The 14,219-nt window shown below is 32.7% G+C and overlaps 1 pseudogene across 2 annotated transcripts in view; it reads left to right on the plus strand.

Annotated features, from left to right (window-relative positions):
- LOC101724527 (MYND-type zinc finger-containing chromatin reader ZMYND8 pseudogene) overlaps positions 1 to 14,219 on the plus strand; it is a 173,235-nt pseudogene that overhangs the window by 36,077 nt on the left and 122,939 nt on the right. The gene's annotated exons all lie outside the window — the stretch shown is intronic.

Below are 14,219 nucleotides of genomic sequence, written 5' to 3' on the forward strand. Positions count from 1 at the left end.
GTGGAATCTCAGTGTTGTTTTCATCTGCTTCTCTCAAATGACCAGTGATATTGAACATTTTTTTATGTTTCTTTGCTGCCTTTACTTCTTTGTCTGAGAAATGTCTGTTCATTTCAGATACCCATTTTTGAATTACCTCTTTAAATTTGGGAGGTCTGATTTTTTTCAGTTCTTTATATATTCTAGATAGTAGACCTTTGTCTGAGGTACAGCTGCTACAATTTTTTTCCCACATTGTAGGTTGTCTTTTAGCTGTGTTGGAGGTTTCTCTTGCAGTGCAGAAGCTTTTTAATAAGATGAGATCCCAGTTGTTGATTCTTTGTGTTAGTTCCCGTGCTACTGAGGATTTGTTCATAAAGTCTTTTCCTATGCCAGTATCTTCAAGAGTTCTACCTAACTTATCTTCCAGCAAGTTTAGTGTTTCTGTTTTAATATTTAGATCTTCAATCCACTTCGATCTTAGTTTAGTGCATGGTGATAGGTATGGGTGTAGTTTTAATCTTTGGCAGGTTGAAATCCAGTTTTTCCAATACCATTTATTAAAGAGGCTATCTTTCCTCCAGTGAGGGTGTTTGGCTCCTTTGTCAAAGATGAGGTGGCTGAGTATGTCTGAAGTTGTTTCTGCATCTTCTAATCTATTTCACTGGTCCTCAGGTCTGTTTCTTTCCCAGTGCCTTGCTATTTTTATCGCAGTGGCTTTGTAGTATAGTTTCAAGTTGGTGATTTCGATACCCCCTGCCCTGTCTCTGTTGCACAGAATTGCTTTTGCTATTCTAGGTCTCTTCTGGTTCCAAATGAATTTTTTGATTGTTTTCTCTAGTTCTGTGAAATATATTGTTGGGATTGCAATTGGCGTTGCATTAAATCTATGTAGCAGTTTTGGAAGCATGGCCATTTTCACTATATTGGTTCTTCCTACCCAGGAACAAGGGATATCTTTCCATTTTCTTATATCCTCTTTGATCTATTTTGTCAGAGTGCTGAGGTTTTCGGTGTAGAGGTCTTTTTCTTCCTTTGTTAGATTGATTCCTAGATATTTCATTTTTTAGATGCTATTGTAAAAGAAATTGTTTCCCTAATTTCTCTCTCAGTGAAGACTCCTATGCTTAATAACCAAATTGAGTAGTGTAGCAGGATACAAAGCCAACCTTCAGTAGCATTCCTATACATGAATAACAAACTCACTCAGAAAAATTAGGGAAACACCTTTCACAGTAGCACTAAGAAAAATGACATATTTAGGAATCAATTTAATGAAAGAAGTAAGAGACCTTTACATTGAAAACTACAGTACTCTAAAAAAGGAGATGGTAGCAGATATCAAAAAATGGAAAGATATCTCTTGTTCTTTGATAGCCCAAAGTAAAATAATGAAAATGCCCATACTTCCATAACTTTTATACAGACTTAATACAATCCCTATCAAAATACCAATAGCATACCTCACAGAAGCAGTGATAACCATCCTAAAGTTCATTTGGAACCAGAAGAGACCTAGAATAGCAAAAGCAATTTGGGGCAACAAAGGCAAGGCAGGGGGCATCACAGTCCCTGACTGGAAATTATACTACAAAGCTACCTTGATAGAAACAGCATGGTAATGACAAAAAACTAGACCCAAGGATCAATGGAGCAGAATAGATGATGCAGAAATAACTCCAAATACACTCAGCTACCTTGTCTTTTTCAAAGGGACCAAACATCTTTAGTGGAAGAAAGATAATGTCTTTAATAAATGGTGCTGGGAAAACTGGCTTTCCACATGCTGAAGATTAAACCCTGAACCATATCTTTCACCATGCTTTAAACTAAAATCAAAATGGATCAAAGACCTAAATATTAAAACAAAAACACTTAATCTACTGTAAGATAGAATAGGTAAAACTCTTGGAGATATAGATATAGGCAAATGCTTTATGAACTAAATAAACCCTGATCACACAGGAAATATTATAAAACACCTGGGATCTCATCATATTAAAAAGCCTTTGCATAGCAAATGAAACCACCAACAGAGTGAAGAGACAACCCACAGAATGGGAAAAATTTTTACTAGCTATTCCTCAGACAAAAGACTAGTATCAAAAATATATAAAGAACTAAAGAAAAATCAGACCCTCCAAATTTAAAGACTCAATTCAAAATTGGCATCTAAAATGAATAGACACTTCTCAAATGAAGAATTACAAGAAGCAAATAAATATATGAAAAAATTTTCAACATCACTGGTCATTTGAAACATGTAAATTAAAACGACACTGAGGTCCCCTCTCAGTTCAGACAAAATGGTTATCATCAAGAAATTAACAAGTAACATACTGGCGAGCCTGTCAAGGAAAAAGAACCATTTTCCACTGTTGATGAGAGTGTAAATTGGTATAACCAACATGGAAATCAGTATAAAGATTCTTCAAAATACTAAAACTAGAGGTTCCATTTGACCCAGCTATTCTCCTTCTAGGTATATCCTCCAAAGAGTTAAAAGCATCCTACCAAAGTGATATATGAATACCCATGTTTATAAGAACACAATTTGTAATAGCTAAATCTTGGAAACAGCCCAGATTCTCATCAACAGATGAATGAATAAAGAAAAGATGATTTTTTAATACAGTGAAGCTCTGTCATAAAGAAGAATAAACTTGAGACATTTTTAGATAAATGATACACTTTGAGAAAATAATTTTAAGTGAAATAAATTAGACAGACATGTTTAAATATCCCATTGTTTCTTTTGTGTTAGAAACCCAAAGGGTAAATAAGGACCAAAATGGATGATAGATACTGAAAAATAAAAAGAAAATGTTCAAATGGGAAACAGAACATGGAGGGGGGAGAGAGAAAGAAAGAGTGGGAATGGGGGTAAAAAAAAAGAATGGAAGCAAAATAATAGAGACAAAGTTTTGTAAAAGGACAGGGGAAGAAAGATTAAAAAGATGGGAGACGAGAGCTTAGTGGTTCCGTTGCCTGCCTTGCAAGCGCATGGACCCGAGTTCAATCCGGGGTACAAAAAAAAAAAAAAAAAAAAAAAAAAAATTGCGAGAGGAATGGGAAAAAAGATTTAAGATATATACAAGTATAAGTTCCCTGTGATGAATGTGATCACTATGTATGCCAAAAGTGTACCAATAAAATTAATTTTAAAAAGAAATAGAAACAAGTATCCATCAGCAGATAAATAAGGAAATGTGGTATATATGCCCAAAAGAATAGTATTCAGCTTAAAACAAACGGAATGAAATTCTATCATTCATGTGAATGTGGATAGAACTAGAGGACATTATATTCTTTAAATAATGCAGATATAGAAAGAAAAATGCTGTATGATTTCACTTGTTTGTGGAATCTAAAGTTGATTTCATAGAAACAGGGAATATAACGGTGGTTTAGAGGATGCTGGAGGGAAGAGGGTATGGGGAAAAGGAAGATGTTGCACAAAGGGTACAAAGTCACATTTAGACTGGAAGAGAAAATTTTAATGATCCTTTGCATTGCATGATGACCACAGTTAATAATAATGTATTGTATACTTCAAAATTGTTTATTGTAGAGATTTTTAATGTTCTCACCACAAAAAATAATTTGATGAGGTTGATGAGTATTTTAATGTGCCTGATTAAATCTTTTTACAATATATACATCACATTGTATATGAAATAACTATTTATATTGAAATAATTGTCAACTAGAAAGAAAGGACAAAGAAAGAATGAAAAAACAGATAAACCAAAATGAAACAAAAAATTCTACCCAAAATTATATTTGGTATATATTGTGATCTCATTTTTGGAAAATGGAAATTATTTTCCTATATCTGATGTGTCCGTCTTTTACCATGGCTTTTTAGAATTATATTAATTATGCAATTATCTTATTCCATAATAATGTAAATATATGAGAATGCTGAGCCTTTGTGTGTCTTTCAAAAACATATGATCAGAAGTAGTTTGTTAATATATAATATACCTCAATTTTTATTTGAAAAAATACTTGGACTCTGATAAGATCATGGAGAGGATTGTATTAACAGTCATGTAAAAATGGAAAATTTGTTAAAACTAATTTATCTCTTTTGGTAAATTACAAAATAAAGCATATACTTCTTAGAAATTATTTTTTGTATGTTTAATATAGCTGCATTTATTAGCTTACATATTCTAGAGTCAGTGTCTGGAAGAAATCAATCGAGCTTGTTAGAATAAAAATCTCAAGGAAAGTGGAGCATGTGTCAAACTATTTCCAAACAGGTTGGAAAAATACAACCAAGAATACTTATAATAATTTAATTTTTACGCTACAATTTAATGACCTTTTTGTTCCTGAAGCAGAATAATCAAAATCCATATTTCTGAATTCACCAATACCTAATGACTTCCTCAGGCACAGACATTAGCCACGTTCTACCATCAAATGGCTTAGAAGGAGGACCAGTACTATCATTGGTGATTTGAATTGAAATGGTACCATAATTTAGATCTGGAATATATCCTGAAAGCTCATGTAGTAAAGGATTAGTCCCAGATTTGGCACTATTGGGATCAGGTGGAACCTGTAAGGGGAAAATCTAGTAAAACATCTTTTGGTCATTGGCAGTGAGTCTATGGAGGGTACGTTGGGACCCAAATCTCTTCCTTTCCTCTCTTTCTCTTGCTGGACACCATGATGTGTGTGTACTTTCTGCCATTGTGTACTTATATGATGCCTTGCCTTAGGCCCAAATCAATGGGGCAATCAATCATGGATTGAACCTCCAAAACTGTGAGCCTAAATAGATCTATCTTCTTTATAAGGTGATTATTTCTGACACTTTGTTATGGTAGCGACAAGCTGACTAATACAGATGGACTGATTTATCATGTAAAAATACCTTTGATTGCACAGATTTGTAATTAAAAGCAATGAATTTACATGTCTCAAATTAATGCAACATATGTATCCAAAACATTCCATTGTTCAAAAGATGTGAGAGTTAGTGCAGTGAAACAGCAGCATGATGAACAAAATGTTTGATTATTCCAGAAGGAAAACTTGTTGGCACAGCATTACTTTCAAGAAAATGTCATAACCACCTATATAGATATGTTAACATTACAGGAAGCAGGGTGCTTCATATAAGGGAACCCTGTACTATTTTTGCAAATTTCTATAAATTACATATGTAACTAAACATATTTTCTAGTAAAATTGTCCAGAAAAATTCATGTAGTGGACAGAAAAATTATTTATTTCTTACAAAGTTTTATCTGATCGTATCCACATAGTTGGTCACCTTTTTCTAGTTTTCTTAAGGACATTCACAAGTTCTGTTTTCTAGTCTTTCTTGAAATAGGTGTAAAAGTGGGATGAAGACTGAAGCAAATATTTGCTAGTTTCCATAAAGTGGGCACATCTATTTATTGGATCTCATTTGATTTTGTTCTAAATTGACATCTTCTGTAAGGTAACTCATCCAATCCTTGGCTGACATATGATAAGATCAAACTATATATCTTAATGTACCCTGGATGTTCATTCCTGTTCCCCCAGTTTGGTGATCCTTATTATCACCACAGATCCCTTATGGGATCATAGTTATTTCTCTTCTTAGCTACTTTCTAATTGTCACTAAAGTTTCAGATGACATCTCACTAAACACTGAAGTTCTGTGTCTGGCCTTTCCCTACATGAGCAAAGATTGTTATTGCATTCTTAATGGTCTGGAGGATTTTTCTTAAATGCTTGGCATTGTGTAATATTTCTCTTCATCCCTGGACTTAGACTTTTGAGTTGATGGTGGAACAAATTAAGAATTTTGAGGGATGGAATGATTGTATTGTGTATATGATAAGGAAATGAGTTTTAGGGGGACAGAGATGGAATTCTGTGGTTTGGATGTGGTTTTATCCTGGCAAAAGTCATATTGAAATTTGGTTGCCAGTGTAGCAGTGCTGTCTGGTAGAGCCTTCAAGAGGAATTAATGTATTTCTCACAAGCCTGGATTAATTCTTTCAAGAATGAATTAGTTCTTATGAGAATGAGTTTATATAAAGTAATTCTGTGCTTTTGTCCCTTCTTTTTTCCACATGTACCCTCTTGCCTTCTGCTGTCCTCCATGATACTCTCACCAGAAGCTGAGCAGATGCATACCCCATGCTCTTGGACTTTAGGAATGTGAACCAAAATAACTTTTTTTCTTTGTAAATGAACTAGTTTCAGGTATTCTTGTGTAGCAACAGAAAATGGAGTAAAACAAAGTATTTCTCAAATTCACATGGATGATTCACCAAGATAGACCACATTCTGGGATATAAACACATTTTGACAAATTTATAAGAATAGAAATCATATCAATAATGCTCTTGGGTCATAATGGAATTAAAGTTGAAATCAAGAACAGAAAGCTATTTAGGAAATATAAAAGTCTTTGGAGATTAAAAAAGCACATTTCTTAATAGTACCTAGGTGAAGAGCAAAGTCTCAAGAGAAATTAATGTTATGAATAAAATGAAAATAAAAATGCAATTTAAAAATTGCAAGATATAGCAAAAATAGTGCTTTGGGCTAATGTATAGCAATGAATACATATCTTAGAAAAGATTTAGCTTCTACTTTAGGAAACTAGAGAAAGAAGAGCAAACAAAATCAAAAATAGAGAAAGAAAGAAATATAAAACTTAGAGTAGAAATCTATGAAATTGAAAATAAGAAATTAGTTGCAGATCAGTAGATGAGACATAAAGTGACTCTTTGAAAATATCAATAAGTCTCATAAATGTATAGTCCAATTAACTGTAAAGAAAAGAGAGTGACAGAAGATTGCTAACATCAGATATGAAAGAAGGGTAATCACTACTGATCCTATGATCTTTACTAAAAGAATGATAATCATCATGAACAACTTTATTTCAACAAATTTGGTGCCCACAGACTTAGATGAAATGAACCAACTCCTTGAAAGTCAAAACTTAGCTAAACTCGCACAAGAAGAAATAAACAATCTGTATGGTCATATATTTATTAAAGAAATTGAACTAACAATTAATGGACTTTACAAACAAAAAGCACCAGGCCCAGATATTTTCACTGGTGAATTCCACAAAACACTTTGAGAAAATATACAGATGGAAAATAAGTAGTGAAAAGATGTTCAATATCGTTAGTCATCAGAGAAATGCAAATTAAAGCACAATGACATACCACTACACGCTTATCAGAATGGCTGCAATAAGAATGACAGCACCAACTGCTGGAGAAGACGCAGAGACACTGGATCACTTATACATTGGTGGCAGGAATGTAGAACAGTGCAGCCACACTGGGAAACAGTTTGGCTGTGTCTTGTAAAACTAAATATGTAGTTATCATACAACTCAGTAAGTACCTTCTTTAGTATTTATCCCAGAGAAATTAAAACTTGAGTTCACACAGATATCTGCAAATGAATAATCATAACAACATCATTAGTAATAGCCAAGAGCTGAAAACAGCCCAATTATTATTCACAGCTGAATGGTTGAAGAAACATACCATACAGTACTACTCAGCAATAAACAGACACTAATTATTAATAAATGTAACAATTTTAAGAAAGTATAATTCCAGGGAATTATACTAAATGTAAAAAGTCAATATTGTTCCATTTATATAACCTTATCAAAATGACAATATTAGAAATGGAGAATGAACTAGTAGTTACCCAATGTTAGGGAAACTGGAAATAGGTGAGTATATTTACAAAAGATCAGCACAAGCTATCCTTGTGGTAATGGAACTGTTCATTGTCTTGGCTGTGATGGTAGATACATGAATTTATGCACATGATAAAATTGTTCAGCTCTAAGTACACATGTGCACAAAGAGTACACATAAAAGTAAATCTGAATAAGATCCGTGGGTTGTATTAACATTGATATATGGTACAGTTTTGTGAAATGTTATATTGGGTGACGACGCTGGGTAAAAAGTAAAAAGAAACCATCTGTATTGGGTATTACAACTCTACGTGAATCTAGACTCTTAATAAAATTCATTTTAAAAGTCACAAGATTATAGTTGCTCCAGAGAAAACTAAATACTTTGTTATAAACTAAAATGGTAACAAATTTTGTGGAACAAATGGACATATATAGGCAGAAAATAAAAGAAAAAAAAAAAGAACCTCAATATAACCCACATATTTTATGGAAAGTTTAAAAGAATCCCCAAATTAAATGTAAATTGTAAAACTATAAGACTTTTGGAAAACAAAGAGGAAATGCTATAAAAATCTAAGCCTAGGTGAAGATTTGTTAGACATGATACAGGAAGTATGATCCACAAAGGGAAAATTTTACCTCATCAAAATTAAAAGCATATGCTCTGTGAAAGATCATGTTAAAGGAAAAAAGACAAGCTTCTGATGAGGAGAAAAGAAAAGGCAAGGTTATTTACTCTCTCTACTCTTGTTCAACTGTATATTGGAAATTTTATCCAGTACAATAAATTCAGAAGAAGAAAGAAATGACAACATATTAGAAAGAAAGAAATGAAATTATTTGTATGCCCAAATGATAGGGTTGTCTATATGGAAATCCTCAAGAAGCTTACAAAGAAGGTCTTAGACCTAATAAATGAACTTAGCAAGTTGGCATATACAATGTCAATTGTTTTTTTATATATTAGCAATGAACAATTAAAATACAATACTGAAAAAAACCCAAAATATTAAAATATTTAGGTTTATACCTACCAAAATGTGTGCAGAAACTGTATCCTGAAAATGATGAAAAACTGAGGAAAGCAATCAAGGACATTTAATGAAGACATATATCATGTTCATGGATCAGAAGTCTTGATAATTTTAAGATGTCAGTTCTCCCCATATTTATCTATAGATTCAACAAAATCTCAATAAAAACTCTAATGATATTTCTGAAGACATCAACAAGTTGATTTAAAGATATGTATGGAAAGGTAAAGTAATTAGAATAGCCAAAACAGTTTTGAAATACAGCAACAATGTTAGGACTCACTGTTACCTGATTCTAGGACAAGCAATAGAGCTAATCAAGATATTGTGATACATTTTTTCTTTTTAAAATTAATTTTATTGGTATACTTTTGATATACGTAAAGATCACATTCATCATAGGGAATTTGTACCTCTACATATTATATCTTGATTTTTCTTTTTCCCCATTCTCCTCCTCTCCCTTCAACCTTTCTTCCCCTCCTTATTTACAAAAGCTTTGTGTCCACTTTTTTCCTTCTTTTCTCTTTTTTCCCTTTTCCATGATACTGTGATATTGATGAAAAGATAGACACCCAAATCAGCAGAACAGAATAGAGTTCAGAAGTGGACTTTCACAAATACAACCACCAGATTTTGACAAAGGTGTAAAAGTATTCAGTGGAGAATGGGTAGTTCTTTCAACAAATGGTGTTAGACAATTAGACTTCTACAAATAAAACAACAATAAAACCCTTGACCTAAACTCATACTTCATGCAAAAATTGACTCAAACTGTGTTCTAAACCTAAATGTAAAATTTAGAACTATAATATTACTAGAAGAATACATAAAATATTCTTTGTGACTTTGGATTGGGCAAAGAGTTCTTAGATATGACATGAAAAGTACAATTCAGGAGAGAAGAAGTTGAGCAGCCATCATCCCTCTCTCCTCACATAAACCAAAAAGGCTAAAAAGTCATTTGTCCCTACTTCTTTACCTAGCATCTATCAATGAAGATAATGCAGTCTTCTTTCTACCTTTATCCCCTGCTGAAATTTTTTTCATGTTCTATAAAATCTGCTAATTATCAAATATTATAAGGCTTTTCCTGTTTCTATCTAATATGGCCTCTTTGTTGCATTTTATATGTTGATAATTCCCTCCTTGAAATTCCTTTCTTGTTGTCTTCTATGATACTGTCTACCTTAACATTTTCTCTATTCTCCTCATATCTACTTTTTATGTTTCAACTGCTAAAACATCATAGAGGGATACTTACACAGTATCTAACTTTTCTACAATTCCAATCAGATCCCCATCAGAGCACTATCTAAAATTTGGTATATTTAAAGGCTTCTTTTCCTTTCCCAAAATCTCTTCTCCATTTGTACATTCTGTAACTCTGTTCCAAGAAGTCCCATCCATGTATTTGGCCTGGTAGAATCCTGGAAATTTCTCCTTCATGGCTCACATCCCATCAACTACCAAACTCTGCTAAATATTTTTGGAATACACCTTCCTTTTCCTAAACTCAAGTCCTCAAAATTTTTCATCTAGATTATTCTAATATTGCTTTCCTTATCTTCAGTATTACATTCCCTAAAATCATCCTCATTTCAGTTTGAATGATCTAAATAAAAATGAAAATATGACCCCAACATTGCTTTGCCTAGAACTCTCCCTTTACTTTCAAATTCCAATATATGGCAAATTTGTTCTCTGTTGTCCAGTTAGTGTTTGTCTTTTATGCCATCTTTTGCCACTCATTTCTTCACTAAACTTTAGTAACACAGAAATGTTTGTCCTTCCTAAATACTATATACTTTCTGTTCTTTATGTCTTTGCTCAAACCATTCTTTCTACCTGACTACTTACTACCCTTTAAGACTTGGCCTAAGAAATAGGAATAGGCAGGAATAGGTACCCCCTACTGTCCTGTTAATATCTTGTCAGATTACTCTACTTGAGGTCTAGAAATCTATTTGATCGACCTGACTATGTAATCTTTTAATATTTAGGCTTATATCTTATTGGTCTTTGTAGTCACATCCAGTGCCCAACCTGTTCAATAAATTTTATTTAAATAAATTTAATGAGGGGTTGTTGATTTTACTTTTGAGAGGCTGACCTCATCAAAGTTATTGACCCTTAACAATTTTCATTATTCTATTAATAGGTTTCATTTCTTGGACATTAAGAGAAATAAATCATGACATACTGGATTTGAATATTGAGCTTGTTAAAAATTACTGTTCTAGTAATATGGGTAAGGACTAGAGAAAATATTTTCATCTTCTAAACTTCTTTAAGAAGTCAGCATATCAGCCTGCTGAATAACTAATATTGTCTTGTTGATAATAGCATTGCTCTGAAGTTTACAAACCTACATATATTGAATACATTATCTAGGAAGTGGGATTACAAAAATGAATAGTACTAAGTCTCAAAGGAATCCATGTTTTCCTGGGAACTAAAGAGAAGTGAGCAAATAATTGGACAGTCTCATTTTGACTATGGGGTAGGGAGTTAGGGTTGATGGAATTTTTATACTTGTGTACCTAGTAGCATTAATTTGAATCTAGCTGTAACAAATCAATGAATGCAGTGGTCAGGAGGAAAACAGAGCCAGGGGTTATGGATGAATGAGAAAAAATTTTTAACTGCTTCTGGAAATATGAAATGAAAGCACAAACCAAAGTGAAAAACAGAAAAGAATTTTAAAAACATTAAAATTCATGGCTTACAGATAGTGACTCAATCTTATTACCTTTTCAGATGAAGAGATAGTTCCTGATTCGTCATTGATTGTGGTGGTAAAGAATTGCTGGTTTTACTAATGAAGACTCTGACTTAAACTTGTAATATTAGAGCCTCTGGTTTGAACTTTTTTGGAATATGAGTAATTTCTCAGGGTTGAAACAGTCATCATAAACTCTGTGTGGAAGAAATACAAAAGATGAATAATTGTTTGACTCTTTTGCTCAAAGACAATTATTCAGCTCTGTCACCAGGCTTCACATTTCCCTTTCAATTAGGTCAAGTCTCTGCAGAGCAACCAAAACACACATTCATTCATTTTGCCAATAAACTTACAGAACAGTTGCATAATCTTTTCATTTTCTAGTCCTCTGTTTTCATTTGAAGAAAACAAGATTATTATATACCAGATAATTGTTTCCCATTAGAAGGTATTTCTCTAAATGATACCATATATGCCAAGTCAAATAATCTGTCTTCATCAAACAGGCAACTTGATTTGCTATGTGATTTTTTTTTTATTAGATCAGGCAACCACCTTGAATTTTTTCTTTAGCTAGTCACAAATAAAAATACCAGCACTTTTTAAAAGCCTACCTTTCTTCTGTATAGTCTGTACATAATAAAATTTTCATAACGTGTCTTTTTAAAAGAATATTTTTAGAAGAAGGAAAAAACGTTTTATTCTGTTAACCTACCAGATCCCCTACTTCCCATGCATATAGGTTAATATTTAAATCCTTGGTTTATGCCCAGTTTCAAATACATGTGCCAGTAAGAGTGTGACATCTTTCTCCTATTTACCATCCAAAACAACTGTGTCTTTTTACCACTTATCACATTTTTACCATCATTCCTAGTACTTGTAGTCCTGAGGCCTCACCACATGAAAGTCGACATGCAGTATGTATAGTTAATTTTTTGTTAAAGAAAGCAACACAGAATAAATACATAGCTTAGAAGGAGGAAAAATTATTATGCAGCTCTATAGCTAGAGTGACTGAGATCTGAAAAGGGGTGGAGAGAATCATGTGTCTCACAATTCCCTGAGAAAAACAGAAACCATGCAAGGTGTTCAAATGGAGGATTTTGTTTGCTTTTTATTTTTAAAGTTTGTATAGGTAGAATGTAGCTCCTGCTTGTTACGTCTCATTCTTGTCTATTCTATAACATAAAAAAAAATCATAGTTCTCTGCTCTTTTGTGTACTCTTTTGTGTCCTCATTCTTTCATTCACCATTATATTTGAGATTCATATTCGCTATATATTCCACAGCATGTTACTTTCCATTACTTTACAATGGAGTGGTATTCTATTGTATATTATTTTGATGAAGACTCATGCTGTTTTAGTCTTACATATGTTAAAGATTTTGCATTAAACAAATATTTGACAAATGTATATACTTGTGTATTGCTTATGTATTTAATGATAGATAACTTTTCCCAAATAAATAGCCTTAAATTTAAAAAGTTTCCTTTTCAAAAAATGATTGTAAAGATAATAATCATTGCTTTTGTGAGATTATTGAAATTAACATATTTGTGATAAAACAGAAAACTCCAGAAAAATATGAAGGAGATAATAAATATCACCAGTATTTTTACTACCTTGAGAAAAACAGTAGGAACATTTTAATATACTGTTTTCACTTTACTGGGTACATTTATATGTGTATGTATTTATACATATAAATATGATGTGAGAATTCCCCATGTTATCAAATTTTTTGGATATGTATTATTTAGCAACTGCATGATTAATTGTTTTAATCCATGGGAGGTTTTCTTTCTTTCCAAGGAACTCTTAAAATTGTAATTAATAATTTGTATTAATTATACAAATTAGGGGCTTCACTGTGACATTTACATACATACAAATATTGTGCTTTGATCATGTCCACCCTCCTGTCTATGGGAGATTTAATACAGAGAAATGGTAACAAGTGTTAGAAGATTGAAGGAGCACAGAGGATGTTGAAATAATCATTCACATAATAGTAACAATTTTGATTTAAATGATAGGGGAAAGAATGAAGGACAAAATAATACATTCATAGCAGTATGCATAGCTGCTCTCCTGTCGTTTCCATAATTGATCACAAGGTTATAGTTCATATTTGTAACTTCTTCCTTCACAATCTCTGTCATGTTTGCTTTACTGCCAGACAAAAAATAAGTTGATCATTTGATTAGGTCTTTATATGGTGAGGTGATCCCAAACTTCATTTCTTTTGATACCCGGGATCAACTCAAGACCTTGCACTTGCAAGGCAGGTGTGGTGCTGCTGAGCTAAATCCCCAGCCTCAAACTTCATTTCTCAAGGATCTTAGTCCTTAGTAGTCCTTCATAAATTGGATTGTTAATGTTGGGTATGCAAGTGTGAAATGGTAATGTAAAGTTCCCTGAATTATAGATATAGTCTCCCATTTTGTAGGAACAACCCAAACTTCCCTTGGTAATAGAGATTATTCACACTATTGCCTTATTTACCTTTTAGTTCAATAGTATTAGGAGCCAGAAAAGACCACAAAATTGTTTTAGCTTCCAATAAAATGAAAATATTATCTTCTAAGGTAGAAGCATTGGTTCGTTGGGATCTTATACCTCTAAACTGGCAGAATCCAAAGCAGTGTTATTAGATATTATTAGTAGAGAATCAGGAACTCCTGTCATTACCCCCTCTGATTCCTGGGTTCGTGTATCATAACTGGGAGAAAGAGCACCATGTATTTATGACTAGTTCAAAGCATGTTCTATATCCTGTTGAA

This window comes from Heterocephalus glaber, unplaced genomic scaffold (assembly GCF_053883595.1).
Source record: "Heterocephalus glaber isolate CG9 unplaced genomic scaffold, H.glaber_assembly_v1.0 deba00001594, whole genome shotgun sequence".
Classification (NCBI taxonomy): domain Eukaryota; kingdom Metazoa; phylum Chordata; class Mammalia; order Rodentia; family Bathyergidae; genus Heterocephalus; species Heterocephalus glaber.